Source organism: Leopardus geoffroyi, chromosome B1 (genome assembly GCF_018350155.1).
Source record: "Leopardus geoffroyi isolate Oge1 chromosome B1, O.geoffroyi_Oge1_pat1.0, whole genome shotgun sequence".
Taxonomy (NCBI): Eukaryota; Metazoa; Chordata; class Mammalia; order Carnivora; family Felidae; genus Leopardus; species Leopardus geoffroyi.
In genome coordinates, this window is record NC_059327.1 from 78,411,225 (window position 1) to 78,431,105 (window position 19,881).

General features: G+C 38.3%; 1 long non-coding RNA gene across 1 annotated transcript; it reads right to left on the reverse strand.

Annotated features, from left to right (window-relative positions):
* Positions 1 to 216: 216 nt before the first annotated feature.
* LOC123582951 lies at positions 217 to 19,391 on the reverse strand. The gene is made up of 2 exons (XR_006704669.1): positions 19,295 to 19,391; positions 217 to 276 (listed from the first exon to the last, which is right to left on the reverse strand). It is a non-coding gene; the product is annotated as an uncharacterized LOC123582951 (long non-coding RNA).
* Positions 19,392 to 19,881: the final 490 nt, after the last annotated feature.

Sequence of the window (19,881 nt, forward strand, 5' to 3'; positions counted from 1 at the left end):
AAGGTGACTTCTGGTATCCAGATTATGTTGTTTCTTAATCTGGGTGTTGGTTACACAGGTGCGTTCAATTGGATATGTGTTATTCTTCTGTGTGTGTGTGTGTGTGTGTGTGTGTGTGTAATATTTCAATAAAAAGTTAAAAACCAACCATATCAGATGCCCAAATTCTGAAAATCAGTAGTGTTGTTGCAGTTGAAGTAAAAAGTCTTATTCCAGTGAAATTTGTACTTTGCATTTTATATCACAGTTAAGGTGAGGAGTCTATCAGTCAGGGCTCTACGAGAGAAAGAAACAGAACCAATGTATATTCTATATACACATAAATACACCTTTTTGAGGATAAATTCATCCTCAAAACTGCATAATATACAAATATGTGTGTAACACACACACACACACACACACACACACACACACACATATATATATTGTCTTATGAGATTGTGGGGTTTGGTTGGTCTGAATTCAAAACTTGTAGATCAAGCCTACAGGCTGGAATTCTCAGGTAGAAGCTGGCACTGAAGACCCCACATGAAAGGGAAAAACCTCTGTTTTGCCCTTAGACCTTTCTACCAATTGGATGAGGCCTATGCACATTATCAAGGGTAGTCTTCTTTACTAAAAGTCGACCGTTTGCAGATGTTAACCACTTCTACAAAATAACTTTGCAGCAGCACCAAGATTAGCATGCGATTGAAAAGGCGGGTAACATAGCCTATCCAATTTGACACACGAAACTATCCATCGTAATGGGTTAAATGAGGTTCTGGTTAACACTCTTCTTCATTTTGTCAAGGCTATGTTGTCTCACTGGGAGTTTTGCAAATAAAAGTATATAAAATAACCAGTTATAGATGAGAGGAAACTTATTCAGTATATTGCATGCACAAATTCAGTACTTTCTACACCTCCTTAAGCATGACCCTTGAAGAAGAAATTCTTCATCCCTATTGTCTTCTCAGAAATGAATTACATTTAAAAAGGCTGAAGAAATCTGTTCATTCGTTTGGAGCGATAATAGCATTCCAACAAGCAAAACGTGTTTTTTACCAGCATTGAAATTTGCCAGAATTTATGTGTATGCAAAAAATTAAAGGAGTTTGAATTTTAAAATTTCAAACTTGGCACATGTATTTCTCAAGCAAGGAGAGGCATGTGGGTTTTGCAAGTTTGCGGGGGTAGGAGGGGGAGAGGAGGGATTCATTTGGGAATGAATGTTACCAGTAAGAAAAGAACTGAAGGTTCTGGTTAGGTCGCCAGCATTCAGGGAAATAGCGATATACTCCTCCTCTTGGTTTTTCAAGATCGATCCCAAGCAATAAGAATGAGAGGTAACCTTTGGTAGAGCCCCCATTAATGGTGCATTCCTTCTCTCAAATCCCTGCAACGTCCAGCGCACTAGTCTAAAAGAGCCTACTCTATTCTTTCTCATTGTTTATCAGCTTTTTGTTGTGTTAACTATTCTTTGAGAATAGTAAGGAGAGCTTATAACTGCTGAGTACTTAATGTGTCAGGAACTGTTCTAAACATTTTATATGTTCACTCATACTCTCAACAACTATGAGACAGGTACTATTACTTTCCCCATTTTATAATTAGGGAAAATGAGGACAGAGAAGGAAGGTAATGTGTTTCAAGCCACATGATTCCTAAGTAGGCAAGCCAGGATTCAAACTCCAGCAGCCTGACTTCAAAGATGGCCTCTGAAACACTAGTCTAATCAATCCCCTGGTGACAACAAGAATGAGCTGACACTCAGGCACAAACTAAAAAGTTATTGTTCTCAAATCCATTCAGCTGTTAAAATAGCTTCCTTTTTTTCCCCCCTCTTTTATTTATTTATTTATTTATTTATTTTTTTTAGTTTTACCATCGGAGTTAAAATAGAATCTCTGTCAGATATTAACATACCCAAAATTTAAACTTAGTAATAAAACCCATTCAAACTACGGTGCTGACTGGACACTAGCTTAAAATATTTACCAATCAAAAGTGGGGCTGGCTTGTTTTGAGGGGTAGAGCTTCATGTGACAAACACAATTTGCAGTGTTTAAGTCTTTCATTTGGACTTCTGCCTGAGGGGAGCTTACCTAGGACTGCCACTGGGTAAATAATGATCAGTTTCTTTATTCCAAAATACTTTGAGGTAAATAAGTGGGTTTTCCCCCTAATCCATTAATTTTTATTGGTTTATAAAAAAACTGTAGGATAAGATTCTGTGAAAGAGAATTCATAATTTGCTTTTGGTAAAATTCCATTTTCTCCAATATTTTGTCTCTAGACCAACAAAAAGAGCAGTGATAATATCTTTTCAGAGGCAAAATTGGTGTGGATTTTTTTTCCTCTTAGTAGAACTTTAGACTCTGAAGAAGTATTTTAGTATGCTTATTTAAAGAACAGCTAGATTTACTGCCAAATAGCTCTTCATGAAAGACATATGTAAATACAGCAGAGTAAACGAGATAATTCTATTTCATTTGAAAAACACTTTCTTAATTATGTGAACTTGTTTGAAAGAATATGAAATGCTCTGTATTTAGTTCTGTAAGAAGTTTGGCTGTGATATTTATGATGTAATCATAGCCAGGAGTTGAAAATTATATTAATATTGAATGCAAAACTATTTTCTTTTCTCTCTTCTTGTATTTTTAATAAAGGAAAATGCTAATTAAAAAATTGATTGCAAAAAATATCTCTCTGGCACTCAGTACTGCCATTTAGCTTTATTTTATTTGTAATGTGTCAGAATTTACATTTGCAATGTTCTAGTCTCCAAACTATTATGTTTACCAAAATTGAATTAAATATATTCTTTTATCAAAGGTAGCATTAAAATGCACAAAAGGCTAGTCTTCCTTACATCCTTACTACATAAGGTAGTCCACCAGAACATTTTTGCCCCAATGCAGTTTCCAACAAATATCTAATATGTTGTTTCTTGTCATTCCAGATATGAAACCAGCATATGGAAGCAATTTCATATCAGCTATCTGGTTCAGATCTTAAGACTCCGAAATAACTTGAAAGATGATATTATCTATCTTTTACAAATAGGGAACTCAGGAGCCTATATGACTAAGTGACTAACTGTCTTGACCCAAATCCTATTGTTAATGAGTAAAATCCGTTCAAGGATATTAATTTCCTGCCTTCCAAAGCTAAGCTCTTTCTCACTCTCTTGTGCTGCCAACGCAACCCTGATTTAAATACTGATCTTGTTGGTTAATTTCTCTACTTTCCTTGGCCTTAGCAACAACATACCACAATCCAAATAGTTTAAGTAGGCAATACATGCGTACAAAACAGTCAGCTTATATTATCCTTGGAAACATTTTTTGTTGTTGTTCCACTAAAGTTAAAGTGATCACTGCCTGTGTAGAAAATTGTATATATGAAATCACTAATAAAGTTCCAAAATTGAACTCATCATCACTTAATACCGCAGCCCAAGAAGGCAGCTTATTCCAGTGAATGTCACACTCCTTGACCCTGTAACATTAACCAAATGCCTAAGAGTCACCCTGGATTCCTCCAGTTCCTTTGCCCTCTAGTCCAATCACAAAGTCTTTCATTTCCCCCCAGGATGTTACCTTATCTTGCCTGGGTGATTTCCATGCATCCTATGTGCTCTTCCTGTCAGGAATCTCCTCCTGCTCCAATCAAATGATTACCAAAGAGATCTTTCTGTCCCACTGCATTACATACCAGCTTTGAACATTTCAGCACCTCCTTCAGGATAAAGTTAGATTCCACAGGCAGATATATGTCATGATTCTGTAACTCTGATCCCCTCAGCCTCATCTCCTCCCACCCTTTTTCACCACACAGTCCATTCATACAACCCATTACAGTCCACAAGCTCTCCTGCCTATTGACCTACACATATGTTCTCTCTTCAGCATAGGAAGAGATGTGATGTTGCAACAGTAGTAGTTTGAATATTAATCAATGCTCATACTGGGTTTTTTTACTAGCATTTAAGAGAATCCCCCATGGGGCACCTGGGTGGCTCAGTCGGTTAAGCGGCAACTGGCTCAGGTCATGATCTCACAGTTTGCGAGTTTGAGCACCATGTCAGGCTCTATGCTGACAGCTCAGCGCCTAGAGTCTGCTTCAGATTCTGTGTTTCCCCTCTCTCTCTGAACCTCCCCCACTCATGCTCTCTGTCTTTCAAAACTGAATAAACATTTAAAAAAATCAAGGGGGAAAAAAAGGAGAGAATTCTCTCTTACGTTCACCTCTCTCTCACACTGGTCCTTCCTGCTTTTCTCCTATTAAGGAACAACAATTTCAGTAATTTGTAACACTTTTCAGATTGAAAGTGAATGGACAATATCACACTGGGATATGAGGCCAAACTAGAAGGGAGAGAGATAAGTAAAACTTTAAGGGCAGTTAGGGGATTGAAGTTTTAGATGTGGTGTATCTAACAGAGGAAGAAACATATAATGCCTCAAGCTGTTCAGGAAAAAAAAAAATCTTCCATAAGCTTAGAAAAAGGAGTAGGAGATTCTATGTCCAGTAGAGTTGATGCTACCTGAATTAGCACAATCCTCCAAAATCGCGTTCATAGTTGTGCATATCATCTGAATACTAGCTTAAGATCTAATAAGAGACATCTAAACACAACCAGCTATATGGTTTAATGACAAATATTTGGCTTGAATTAATCTTTTATTACAGAATGGGTATCTATAAATTTAAATTAATAAGAAAGTTACAGGGGCCCTATATAAGCTGGAAGGAAAAGATAGATTTAAAGTGCAGAAGACTTGGGGGAAGATGGCGGCATAGGAGGATGCTGGGCTCACCGCGTCCTGCTGATCACTTAGATTCCACCTACACCTGCCTAAATAACCCAGAAAACCACCAGAGGATTAGCAGAACGGAGTCTCCAGAGCCAAGCACAGACAAGAGCCCACGGAAGAGAGTAGGAAGGGCGGCGAGGCAGTGCGCGCAGCATGGACTGGTGGGAGGGAGCCGGGGCGGAGGGGCGGCCCGCTGGCCAAGCAGAGCCCCCGAGTCTGGCCCGCAAAAACAGAAGGGCCAGACGAAGTGAGTTCCGACAGTGAGTGGGACTTAACATCTGGAAGGTTATAAGTTAACAGCTCTGCTCAGAGAACAGGAAGGCTGGAAGACAATGGGAGGGAGAGTTGTTGAGCCCCAGACGACAGAGCTCAGCTTGGCTGGGAACAAAGGCGCTCACCAGCACCATCTCCCTCGCCCATCCCCCAGCCAAAATCCCAAAGAGAACCAGTTCCTGCCAAGGAACCTGCTTGCACCGCGCAAACACCCAACGCTGTGCTTCTGCAGATCCATCCCTCCAGTGGGTCTGACTCCCTCCCGGTGCCATGGAGCCCCTCCCAGAGTGGGTCTCCGAAGGAAAAGCAAGCTGAGCCTGCCCCTCCCACACCTGTGCACCTTGCCAATCCACCACAGCTAATACGCCAGATCCCCAGCACCACAAGCCTGGCAGTGTGCAAGTAGCCCAGACGGGCCACGCCACCCCACAGTGAATCCCACCCCTAGGAGAGGGGAAGAGAAGGCACACACCAGTCTGACTGTGGCCTCAGCGGTGGGCCGGGGGCAGACATCAGGTCTGACTGCGGCCCCACTCACCAACGCAAGGTATTCAAGACAGCACAGGGGAAGTGCCCTGCAGTTCTGCACCACTGCAGGGACTATCCAAAATGATGAAACAGAAGAATTCCCCTCAAAAAAACGTCCAGGAAATAACGAAATCTAACGAATTGATCAAAAATGATTTAAATAATATAACAGAAAGTGAATTTAGAATAATAGTCATAAAGTTAATCGCTGGGCTTGAAAACAGTATAAAAGACAGCAGAGAATCTATTGCTACAGAGATCAAGGGACTAAGGAACAGCCAAAAGGAGCTAAAAAATTCTATTAATGAGCTGCAAAATAAAATGGTGACAACCACGGCTCGGATTGAAGAGGCAGAGGAGAGAATAGGTGAACTAGAAGATAAAATTATGGAAAAAGAAGAAGCTGAGAAAAAGAGAGATAAAAAAAATCCAGGAGTATGAGGGGAAAATTAGAGAACTAAGTGATGCACTAAAGAGAAATAATCTACACATAATTGGTATTCCAGAGGAGGAAGAGAGAGGGAAAGGTACTGAAGGTGTACTTGAAGAAATCATAGCTGAGAACTTCCCTGAACTGGGGAAGGAAAAAGGCATTGAAATCCAAGAGGCACAGAGAACTTCCTTCAGACATAACTTGAATCAATCTTCTGCACGACATATCATAGTGAAACTGGCAAAATACAAGGATAAAGAGAAAATTCTGAAAGCAGCTAGAGATAAACATGCTGTAACATATAAAGGGAGACCTATAAGACTCATGACCAATCTCTCTACTGAAACTTGGCAGGCCAGAAAAGAATGGCAGGAGATCTTCAATGTGATGAACAGAAAAAATATGCAGCCGAGAATCCTTTATCCAGCAAGTCTGTCATTTAGAATAGAAGGAGAGACAAAGGTCTTCCCAAACAAACAAAAACTGAAGGAATTCGTCACCACTAAACCAGCCCTACAAGAGATCCTAAGGGGGATCCTGTGAGACAAAGTACGAGAGACATCACTACAAGCATGAAACCTACGGACATCACAATGACTCTAAACCCATATCTTTCTATAATAACACTGAATGTAAATGGACTACATGTGCTAACCAAAAGACACAGCATATCAGAATGGATAAAAAAAACAAGACCCATCTATTTGCTGTCTACAAGAGACTCATTTTAGACCTGAGGACACCTTCAAATTGAGAGTGAGGGGATGGCAAACTATTTATGATGCCACTGGAATTCAGAAGAAAGCTGGAGTAGCCATACTTACATCAGACAAACTAGACTTTAAATTAAAGGCTGTAACAAGAGATGAAGAAGGGCATTATATAATAACCACAGGGTCTATCCATCAGGATAGAGGTCTTCCATCAGGAAGAGCTAACAATTATAAATGTCTATGCGCTGAATACAGGAGCCCCCAAATATATAAAACAATTACTCACAAACATAAGCAACCTTATTGATAAGAATGTGGTAATTGCAGGGGACTTTAATACTCCACTTACAGAAATGGATGGATCATCTAGACACACGGTCAATAAAGAAACGAGGGCCCTGAATGATACATTGGATCAGATGGACTTGACAGATATATTTAGAATTCTGCATCCCAAAGCAACAGAATATACTTTCTTCTCGAGTGCACATGGAACATTCTCCAAGGTAGATCACATACTGGGTCACAAAACAGCCCTTCATAAGTATACAAGAATTGAAATCATACCATGCATACTTTCAGACCACAATGCTATGAAGCTTGAAATCAACCACAGAAAAAAGTCTGGAAAACCTCCAAAAGCATGGAGGTTAAAGAACACCCTACTAAAGAATGAAGAGGTCCACCAGGCAATTAGAGAAGAAATTAAAAAATATATGGAAACAAATGAAAATGAAACTACAACAATCCAAACGCTTTGGGATGCAGCAAAGGCAGTCCTGAGAGGAAAATACATTGCAATCCAGGCCTATCTCAAGAAAGAAGAAAAATCCCAAATACAAAATCTAACAGCACACCTAAAGGAAATAGAAGCAGAACAGCAAAGGCAGCCTAAACCCAGCAGAAGAAGAGAAATAATAAAGATCAGAGCAGAAATAAACAATATAGAATCTAAAAAAACTGTAGAGCAGATCAACGAAACCAAGAGTCGGTTTTTTGAAAAAATAAACAAAATTGATAAACCTCTAGCCAGGCTTCTCAAAAAGAAAAGGGAGATGACCCAAATAGATAAAATCATGAATGAAAATGGAATGATTACAACCAATCCCTCAGAGATACAAGCAATTATCAGGGAATACTATGAACAATTATATGCCAACAAACTGGACAACCTGGAAGAAATGGACAAATTCCTAAACACCCACATTCTACCAAAACTCAATCAGGAGGAAATAGAAAGCTTGAACAGATGCATAACCAGCAAAGAAATGGAATCAGTCATCAAAAATCTCCCAAACAAGTAAGAGTCCAGGACCAGATGGCTTCCCAGGGGAGTTCTACCAGACGTTTAAAGCAGAGATAATACCTATCCTTCTCAAGCTATTCCAAAAAATAGAAAGGGAAGGAAAACTTCCAGACTCATTCTATGAAGCCAGTATTACTTTGATTCCTAAACCAGACAGAGACCCAGCAAAAAAAGAGAACTACAGGCCAATATCCCTGATGAATATGGATGCAAAAATTCTCAATAAGATCCTAGCAAATCGAATTCAACGGCATATAAAAAAAATTATTCATCATGACCAAGTGGGATTCATTCCTGGGATGCAGGGCTGGTTCAACATTCAGAAATCAATCAACGTGATACGTCACATTAATAAAAGAAAAGTTAAAAACCATATGATCCTGTCAATCGATGCAGAAAAGGCATTTAACAAAATTCAGCAAACTTTCTTAATAAAAACCCTCAAGAAAGTCGGGATAGAAGGAGCATATTTAAACATCATAAAAGCCATTTATGAAAAGCCCACAGCTAATATCATCCTCAATGGGGAAAAACTGAGAGCTTTTTCCCTGAGATCAGGAACACGACAGGGATGTCCACTCTCACCGCTGTTGTTTAACATAGTGTTGGAAGTTCTAGCATCAGCAATCAGACATCAAAAGGATATCAAAGGCATCAAAATTGGCAAAGATGAAGTTAAGCTTTCACTTTTTGCAGATGACATATTATACATGGAAAATCCGACAGAATCCACCAAAAGTCTGCTAGAACTGATACATGAACTTAGCAAAGTTGCAGGATACAAAATCAATGTACAGAAATCAGTTGCATTCTTATACACTAATAATGAAGCAACAGAAAGACAAATAAAGAAACTGATCCCATTCACAACTGCACCAAGAAGCATAAAATACCTAGGAATAAATCTAACCAAAGATGTAAAAGATCTGTATGCTGAAAACTATAGAAAGCTTATGAAGGAAATTGAAGAAGATATAAAGAAATGGAAAGACATTCCCTGCTCATGGATTGGAAGAATAAATATTGTCAAAATGTCAATACTACCCAAAGCTATCTACACATTCAATGCAATCCCAATCAAAATTGCACCAGCATTCTTCTCGAAACTAGAACAAGCAATCCTAAAATTCACATGGAACCACAAAAGGCCCCAAATAGCCAAAGTAATTTTGAAGAAGAAGACCAAAGCAGGAGGCATCACAATCCCAGACTTTACCCTCTACTACAAAGCTGTAACCATCAAGACAGCGTGGTATTGGCACAAAAACAGACACATAGACCAATGGAATAGAATAGAAACCCAGAACCAGACCCACAAACGTATGGCCAACTAATCTTTGACAAAGCAGGAAAGAATATCCAATGGAAAAAAGACAGTCTCTTTAACAAATGGTGCTGGGAGAACTGGACAGCAACATGCAGAAGATTGAAACTAGACCACTTTCTCACACCATTCACAAAAATAAACTCAAAATGGATAAAGGACCTGAATGTGAGACAGGAAACCATCAAAACCCTAGAGGAGAAAGCATGAAAAGACCTCTCTGACCTCAGCCGTAGCAATCTCTTACTTGACACATCCCCAAAGGCAAGGGAATTAAAAGCAAAAATGAACTACTGGGACCTTATGAAGATAAAAAGCTTCTGCACAGAAAAGGAAACATCCAACAAAACTAAAAAGCAACCAACGGAATGGGAAAAGATATTTGCAAATGACATATCGGACAAAGGGGTAGTATCCAAAATCTATAAAGAGCTCACCAAACTCCACACCCGAAAAACAAATAACCCAGTGAAGAAATGGGCAGAAAACATGAATAGACACTTCTCTAAAGAAGACATCCGGATGGCCAACAGGCACATGAAAAGATGCTCAACGTCGCTCCTCATCAGGGAAATACAAATGAAAACTGCACTCAGATATCACCTCACGCCAGTCAGAGTGGTTAAAGTGAATAAATCAGGAGACTATAGATGCTGGAGAGGATGTGGAGAAATGGGAACCCTCTTGCACTGTTGGTGGGAATGCAAATTGGTGCAGCCATTCTGGAAAACAGTGTGGAGGTTCCTCAAAAAATTAAAAATAGACCTACCCTATGACCCAGCAATAGCACTGCTAGGAATTTATCCAAGGGATACAGGAGTACTGATGCATAGGGGCACTTGTACCCCAATGTTCATAGCAGCACTCTCAACAATAGCCAAATTATGGAAAGAGCCTAAATGTCCATCAACTGATGAATGGATAAAGAAATTGTGGTTTATATACACAATGGAATACTACGTGGCAATGAGAAAAAATGAAATATGGCCTTTTGTAGCAACGTGGATGGAACTGGAGAGTGTGATGCTAAGTGAAATAAGCCATACAAAGAAAGACAGATACCATATGTTTTCACTCTTATGTGGATCCTGAGATATTTAACAGAAACCCATGGGGGAAGGGAAGGAAAAAAAAAAAAAGAGAGGTTACAGTGGTAGACAGCCAAAGCATAAGAGACTCTTAAAAACTGAGAACAAACTGAGGGTTGATGGGGGGTGGGAGGGAAGAGAGGGTGGGTGATGGGTATTGAGGACAGCACCTTTTGGGATGAGCACTGGGTGTTGTATGGAAACCAATTTGACAATAAATTTCATATATTAAAAAAAAAACAAAGTGCAGAAGACTTACAATTATAAGAAAACATCACTTCATGTTATCAGAAATCTCCTGAAAGTTTGAACTCAATTAATTAGAGAAACAAATGAAATAATGACATTAAATTGAAATAAAACCAAGCATGATTGAACTGCAAAATAAAGAGGAAATCTAGGACTAAGTCTTGAGTATGAAATAAGGGAACAATGAGACAAAATTAGCATTTCAATAGAATTAAAATCTATATTAAAATCAATATAGAGTATAGCAGAGTCCAGAAATCAAATCAGTAATTAGGGGTACAGACCTGAAAAGATGACCCACAATACAGTGAATTCAAAACAAAAATTCCAAGAAAAATTAACATTAAAACAGAAGAAACAATCAAGGATATCATTGTAGAAAACCTTTTGAAACAGCAGTGCAAACAGAATATGTGTGATTGCTGTTTCTCTACTTGCTGCAGGAAATTTTACTGGAAAGGTGCCAATTACCTAAGCTCTCTTAAAGAAAATTTTGCATTACTAAAATGTAAAACAAGTATATAGACAGAAAAAAAGTATGCTGTGTAAAATTTTTTTAAAAATAGGGATTCTTAGATTTATACTCAGGGACACAAAATGTCAAAGACAATGAAGTAATTAATAATTGTATAGGTATCAAAATAGTCATTTTACATGAGAATAACAAAATGATAACCTAAGATATGCAATAGGTCAAATTCTGAAGTGCAGTTCTCCAGGATAAAATAAAAAGTATTCTAGAGCTGTCTGAATAATAAATCAAAATTAAGAATGATACTAAAAATTAACATCTACAGATAATTTTAAGGAAAAAAAATTTGTATCTCCCTAAAGATCTAACCCCAACTAAAATTTCTGTTGTATCCACACAACAAAAAGAGAGCTTTAGATATTTATGTATTTGTGTTTATGTTCCTGTATGTGTCTGTGTATGAGCTAATAAAGAATATTACTTGTGGACTCATGGAAAGCAAAGTATTATTCCAAGTCTAATTTGAATCCACTAAGAAGAGAGTCAAAACAAGACCTCTAGAATATAGAATATGTTATTTACCTGGGCAAGACAGTTTCTTGAAACCACTTAAACATTGTTAAAACTAAATAACTGTTGTTAATATAGCTATGAGGTGAATACAAATGTCATAAGTATTTAAAATAGGAACATAATGCCAATTCAAAACAACTTTATAGCGCTATTCTAGGAATAAAACTTTAGATTAAATAGCTTCGACAAACTGAATCACTTGGAAAATAATATGTTCTTACCAACCAAAGACAAATTAAGAACTAAATATAATAAAATGTTTAAAATTGTGCAATAATAAAACTAAGGCACAGAATCAAACCAAAAGGAATAGAAAAGTATGCCCAGACAGGTCAAGTCCTAGCATACCTAAGAATTCAGTGTGGGATAAGATAGTGCTTTAAATCAGGGGAGAAACAATTTAAAAATAGAGCCGGGAACTTATCATTTGGGGGGGGAAAACAGATAATTCTCTGTGGGAGATGCAGGAGAGAAGCATCAAAGGAAAAGACTTCCTGGAAAAAGATTCTGTGCTCCTGGATAGGAAGAACAAATATTGTTAAAATGTCAATATTACTCAAAGCAATCTACATATTCAATGCAATCCCTATCAAAATAACACCAGCATTCTTCACAGAGCTGGAACAAATAATCCTAAAATTTGTAGGGAACCAGAAAAGACCCTGAATAGCCAAAGCGATCTTAAAAAAGAAAACCAAAGCAGGAGGCATCACAATCCCAGACTTCAAGCTATACTACAAAGCTGTAATCATCAAGACAGTATGGTACTGGTACAAGAGCAGACACTCAGATCAACAGAACAGAATAGTGAACCCAGAAATGGACCCACAAATGTATGGCCAACTAATCTTTGACAAAGCAGGAAGAATACCCAATGGAATAAAGACAGTCTCTTCAGCAAGTGGTGCTGGGAAAACTGGACAGAAACATGCAGAAGAATGAACCTGGACCACTTTCTTACACCATACACAAAAATAAACTCAAAATGGATGAAAGACCTCAATGTAAGACAGGAAGCCATCAAAATCCTCAAGGAGAGGGGCATCTGGGTGGCTCAGTCAGTTGAGCTTCCGACTTCAGCTCAGGTCATGATCTCATGGTCTGTGGGTTCAAGCCTCACATCGGGCCCTGTGCTGAGAGCTCAGAGCCTGGAGCCTGCTTCAGAAAGTCTGTGTCTCCTTCTCTCTCTGACCCCTCCCCCCCATTCATGCTTTGTCTCTCTCTATCTCAAAAATAAATAAACATTAAAAAATAAATTTAAAAATAAAATCCTCAAGGAGAAAGCAGGCAAAAACCTCTTTGATCCAGGCCGCAGCAACTTCTTACTCAACACATCTCTGGAGGCAAGGGAAACAAAAGCAAAAATGGACTACTGGGACCTCATCAAAATAAAAAGCTTCTGCACAGCAGAGAAAACAATCAGCAAAACTAAAAGGCAACCGACAGAATGGGAGAAGATATTTGCAAATGACATATCAGATAAAAGGTTAGTATCCAAAATGTATAAAGAACTTATTAAACTCAATACCCAAAAAACAAATAACCCAGTGAAGAAATGGGCAAAAGACACGAATAGACACTTCTCCAAAGAAGACATCCAGATGGCTAACAGGCACATGAAAAAATGCTCCACATCAGTCATCATCAGGGAAATATAAATCAAAACCACAATGAGATACCACCTCACACCTGTCAGAATGGCTAACATTAACAACTCAGGCAACAACAGATGTTGGCGAGGATGAGGAGAAAGAGGATCTCTCTTGCATTGTTGTTGGGAATGCAAGCTGGTGCAGCCACTCTGGAAGACAGTATGGAGGTTCCTCAAAAGATTAAAAATAGAACTACCCTACAACCCAGCAGTTGCACTACTAGGTATTTATCCAAGGGATACAGTTGTGCTGTTTTGAAGGGACACATGCACCTCCATGTTTATAGCAGCACTATCAACAATAGCCAACGTATGGAAAGAGCCCAAATGTCCATCGATGGATGAATGGATAAAGAAGATGTGATATATATATATATATATATATATATATATATATATATATATATGATGGAGTATTTCTTGGCAATCAAGAAGAATGAAATCTTGCCATTTGCAACTACATAGATGTAACTGGACGGTATTATGCTACATGACATTAGTCAGAGAAAAACAAAAATCATATGACTTCACTCATATGAGGACTTTAAGAGACAAAACAGATGAACATAAGGGAAGGGAAACAAAATTGACAGAAAAATAGGGAGGGGGACAAAACAGAAGAGACTCATAAATATGGAGAACAAACTGAGGGTTGCTGGAAGGGTTGTGGGAGGGGGAATGGGCTAAATGGGTAAGGGGCACTAAAGAATCTACTCCTGAAATCGTTGTTGCACTATATACTAACTAATTTGGATGTTAAATTCAAAAAAAAAAAAAAATATATATATATGTATATATAAGATTATAAATAAAATTTTTTTAAAAAGGAAAAAAGACTTCAAAAGAGAAGGGCTGGAGAGGTGCAAGGCCTTAGGACATGTTTACATAGCTGAAAGTGGCTGTGGCTCTGCTTGTAAGGAACGCCTAGAGCCATTAACATTGTCCAGGACCCAATCCTCCTTCACACCTGACCCTTCCTAGTGTTATAGAAACCAATTAACTCGAAATTCAACCTTGAAAAGCTAAACCATTAGATTGATTAGCACACTTGCTTAGCTGATTTTATGCACGTAGTCTTTAGTAATTATCCTAATAAAAAGAAGCTTCATTCTGGAGTCAGGGCCTCATTCTGACTCAAGTATGAGGACCTTCACTTAACTGTACTTTGTTTGTGGACTCATCTTTTGTGACTCTGGCCATACTCCTTGCAACAACTCCCCCAAAAGATATACCCTAGAATGAATTACAGATTGGATACAGATTTACTTTGGAATAATGAAACAAAATGTTTTATAAGAAACTATAGGGGAACATTTACACAAATTAAGCACAGATAAAGACTTTCTAGGCATGCTATCAATGCACCCAGGCAAAAAAAATTAAGGAAAATGTTGATATATTCTTCACATATATATTTAATACAAATATTCCTTCTAACTGGAGGAAAAAACCTAGAGAAAATATTTAAACACCAATGACAAGTAAATGTTTAATATTTTTATATACAAAAAGTTATTAGAAATCAATAAGAAGATAATACCTTTTACTTAGCAGATTGTCAAAGATTGTGTTTATTTGTAATATCTTAACAAAGATATAAAGAAATAAGCTTTTTGTACACTATTGGTAGAATTATAAATTAATTCATCTTTTCTTGGGGCCAAGTTTGCCCTTTATGAACATGTACTTCCTTTGACCTAGAAATTTGACTGTAAGAATTAATACTAGAATAATCATAGACATATGAAGATTGTGTATTTAAATGAATAGCATAAAGCGATCAAACACCCATCAGATATTCCTTTCAACTTTACATACCTATGCCCTGTAGAAATTTTTGCACTTACGTTGGAGTTAAAAATGCTTGAAATATAGCATTCCCTACATGTTACTTTTTTAGTCGCTAAAAGCTATGTTTATGTAATTACCCTTAAAAAGTCCTCAGGGAAATGTACATGAAGAGAGACAAAGAAACGTCAAAGGACTGGGTTTGGCAAACCAGAAAAAAGGTGGAGGATTTGTTGAATAAACAGGAAAAAGTAAGCAGAGGAATTTTCGTAAAGGATGGACAAAGTGACAAATCGGGTACTATTCCCCTACCTCTGCACATTGGACCTGTCCTTTTTGTTCTGTCATTAGGAAGTAGAGAGAATCATGATAGGTTCAGTGTAGTAAGTGTCTCTTGCCCACCCTAGTCTAAATCCATTTGTCTATATCTCCCCCAGGACAAATGACTATGGGAGCATAGTGTTGTTCAGAAAGTTTGAATCTATCCATGAAGAGAACATTCACATTTTTCCACATGAAAACAACACAAACTAAAAGTTTTGAAACATGTCTTGTCCACAAGGGTCAAAGTGTGGTAAAAGTGGCTAGGGGAAGTACACTGGTTTTTGTATTTGAATGATACACTTAATGGTCTTTCTTAAGATCCTCGTTGTCAAATGTACTCATACTGCTCAGCCTCATTCAAAGAAGTATGTTGAATTGTTAATCCTCCTTGACTGCAAGTTCAGACCTAACAGGAATCATTCATTATTATAGTAGACATTAGTCATTCTCCTGAGACTCCTACCTCTGAAAAATACCAATCTTATGAGTTTAGGTAAGAGATAAGCTGGATTCCCTTTAGATAAATGGATTGTTTCACCTTCCTAGAACATTATTCTGGCTTGTAGGAAACTAGGAACCAAAGGTAAAAATATACCTGGGTAAAATATACATTTTCCAGATAATGGGAGATAAAAATATAAAAACACAGTACCCTAATATAAACTTCTCTAAAAGATGTTTCCAGGGCAATATGGGCTGCCTCAAACAAAGTGAAAGATAAAGTGCATTAATTTGTATCCACCCCAAAAGGACATTACACTTGAGCCATTTTAGTTGTAAGAGAGAAAATGTAACCACTTTTGAATATGCCGTCTGAGCATTTATGAAATATAATAGGTGTGAAATATAAAAGGTATGAATTTCAAGTAAAGTCTCAGAGGACAAAGAAGGCTCTTCAGCTGACCAAACTGTACTGGAAGTAGCTTCACTATTTTACCCAGGAAATCCAATAGTTAAGTTTGTGGCTAGCCCCTAGGGGAATCACAGAAGAAATTCTTCAGGCTCGTGGTCAAAGCCATTACCCTTTCCTCAAGTGTCTCTTCCTATTTTGAATAATAGATCCTGGTTTGTCTCTGGTACCTATTTACAGCTAAACATGTGACCATGGGACCTGAAACTTCACATTATGAATCTGACATCTTAACCCACTTGTCTATTAAGTCAGGTGTACTCCAAAATGCTCCATCATCAAATGGAAGTGGATATACACGATGGGACCTGATAAAGTTCTGAAGGCACAAATGGTTTTAGTGCTACCATTTTATCCTTTCCTCTATTCTTGCCTAAGGTATTATGCAAAGCTGCCAATGATCAGTTGACTGAAAGGGGGTAGAATGGGGAATTCTAGATTTCAGAAGGCCCCGTGCAAAATACAGGCATTCTCAAAATATAACTTTCCACCCGTGAAATTCTGGGTGCTGTTGATTTGGTTGTTTCAGTAACCAAAGCACTACTGCTTATATCAAAAGATACAGCAAGGGGGGCGCCTGGGTGGCTCAGTCGGTTGAGCGTCCGACTTCAGCTCAGGTCACGATCTCGCGGTCCGTGAGTTCGAGCCCCGCGTCGGGCTCTGGGCTGATGGCTCAGAGCCTGGGGCCTGCTTCCGATTCTGTGTCTCCCCCTCTCTCTGCCCCTCCCCCGTTCATGCTCTGTCTCTCTCTGTCTCAAAAATAAATAAAACGTTTAAAAAAAATTTTTTTAAAGATACAAGGGAATAATTAATGGGTAACTTGAAAATACCACCTGGCCAATTCAGACTCTTCAGGCCACTAAGTGAACAGGAAATAAAGGGGATTATGCTGTTGACTTTTGAGATTGATTCTGTCAAGAGGAATTAGAATTGCTGCTACACAATTAAGAAAGTAAGAAATATTGACGACTCTAAAAGAACATCCCGGGGTGCCTCCTGGTTCTGAATGTTCACTGACAAAATTTTTGGGAGGCCACAACATTTATGTAGGAAAGATAACCAAAGCCTTAGATTCCTCAAGAATGTCTGTATGGGACACTACATCATGTTAAGCACTTTGACATTTGAGGTGTTGGCTAAATTTTTTAAAAAGATACACAAAATGAGTAGTAGAAAAGTCATAATCACCAACTTGAGCCTTGTGACCAGTTACAAAGAGAGGATCACAACAACTTTTTGTGTTTTCCTCCTTTCTCAGGCTTATATATTTCACTTCTCCCTTCTTGTTTATCTTTCCTTCCACCATTTTGTATAGGGTATGTTGATGCTAAACAACTTTCAGTTTGTCTCTTAGGATTACGATAGATTGTAAATAAACTAGAAGGAAAATGGATTTTTCAGGATGCAGCAGTGAATGACATTTTGTGTGGTTCCCCTTTGGAAAGGAGGGGAATGAATTTTGGACACAGGAAGGTTAGTTACATTAAGTTGGAGAAAGGTTTTTATTATTACTGCAAGAAAAATTTAAGCTAATGTTGCACATGCCAATGTGGATGTCAGTGGACATCTGGCACCCTTTTTTACTTCTCAGTATCTATATCTTGTTCTCAGAAGACCCAACTTATCTCCCAGGATAGAAACTAAAATTGCCAAGTTCTCATTTTTCCCTTCTCATTTGGAGGGCAGATGCCTTTGAAAAGGACTCCACCAGTCACACCCACCAACCCCAAACTTGGGAGGCAGTATCAGAAAGAAGCAGAGACTAAGAGAATCCTGCCTGGCAGTCACAAGACAAGATTTCCCAGGGCACTTGAGGCAGCAGTGCCACCGAGATCAGTGAGTGCCATAGGTGTAGGATCAGCATTAAAGATATTGAGGTGGCTTCATTTTCCTCCTGAAACAGTTTTCATAATATTATTTGAATATTTTCTGCAGCTTTTTGTACTCCAAAGGGCTATATGGTATGTTGTTTTTCCATTTCCTAATATCCTTTGGGTTTTTTTTAAAGTTTATTTATTTATTTTGAGAGAGAGGGAGTGTGTGTGTGTGCACAAGGAGGGACAAGCAGGGGAGGGACAGAAAAAGGGAGAGAGAGAATCCCAAGTAGGCTCCACACTGTCAGTGCAGAGCCTGACACAGGGCTCAGTCCCATGAACTGTGAGATCATGACTTGAGCTGAAATCAAGAGTAGGACACTTAACCAACCAACTGAGCTACCCAGTTGCCCCTTGTTTCATTTTTCAGAGCTTTTTACTTTTTATTTTTAAGTAATTTTAGGTCTATTACCTAAGAAAATCCCTTTTCTGTTTAAATCATCAAGAAAAGTTTTCTGTGGCTTACAATTAAGAATCCTGACTATACACTTTATAGTTCAACAGAGGATTATTAATTATGAATAACTAGAAATTAGTTTAATATCCAAAATTTGGTATTGGAGTCAAGCAAATTGCATTTATACCATAGAATGCTGTTAATCATTTAAAAATATTATTGGGTAAAGTTTAATGGCATATAAAAGTGTTCATGATATACTGAGTAGTAGGGAATGTTGCAAGCTTGATTCCTGGGTCATAGGTTTTCATAAATTTATAACTCATATTATCTATATCTATCTATCTATCTATCTATCTATCTATCATCTATCTATTTATCTATCTATCCTGTGTTCATTATCTATTAATGTATAACAAATTACCCCAAACTAAACAGCATAAAATTACAATTGTTTTTATTCTCTCTCAAGTTTCTTTGAGTCAGGGATCTGGGGGTAGCTCAGCTGGATGGTTCTAGTTCAGTATCTCTCATGAGGTTGCAGCCAAGCTATTGGCCAGGACTGCAATCTGTGAAGACTCACCTGGGACTAAAGGATCTTCTTCCAGGCTCAGGAGGACTGCAAGAGGCTTGCTTTCCTCCCCATGTGATCATCTCCATAAGACTGTTCACAACCTTGCTTCCCCTATAGAGAGTGGGGAGAGAAAGAGGGAAAGAGAGGTGAAAGGAGACAGAGAGAGGAAGGGAGGAAGGGAGGGAGCTTGAGATGGATGCACAGTCTTTTAAAATCTAACATTAGAGGTGATATTCTACCACTAGAAGCAAGTCACTAAGTCCAGCCCACATTCAAGGGGAGGGTAATTAAGCTTCTCCTTAGTGGAGGAGTACCAAAGGATCTATAGACACATCTTTAAAACTACCATGTACACATGCTTACACAGATACAAATCTTTAAACACATAAAAGATTCATAACAGGGGCACCTGGGTGGCTCAGTCAGTTAAGTGTCCGACTGTGGCTCAGGTCATGATCTCACAGTTCGTGAGATTGAGCACCGCATGGGGCTCTGTGCTGACAGCTTAGAATCTAGAGCCTGGTTCAAATTCTATGTCTCCCTCTCTCTCTGCTCCTCCCCCACTTATGCTCTGTCTCTCTCTCCTTCAAAAATAA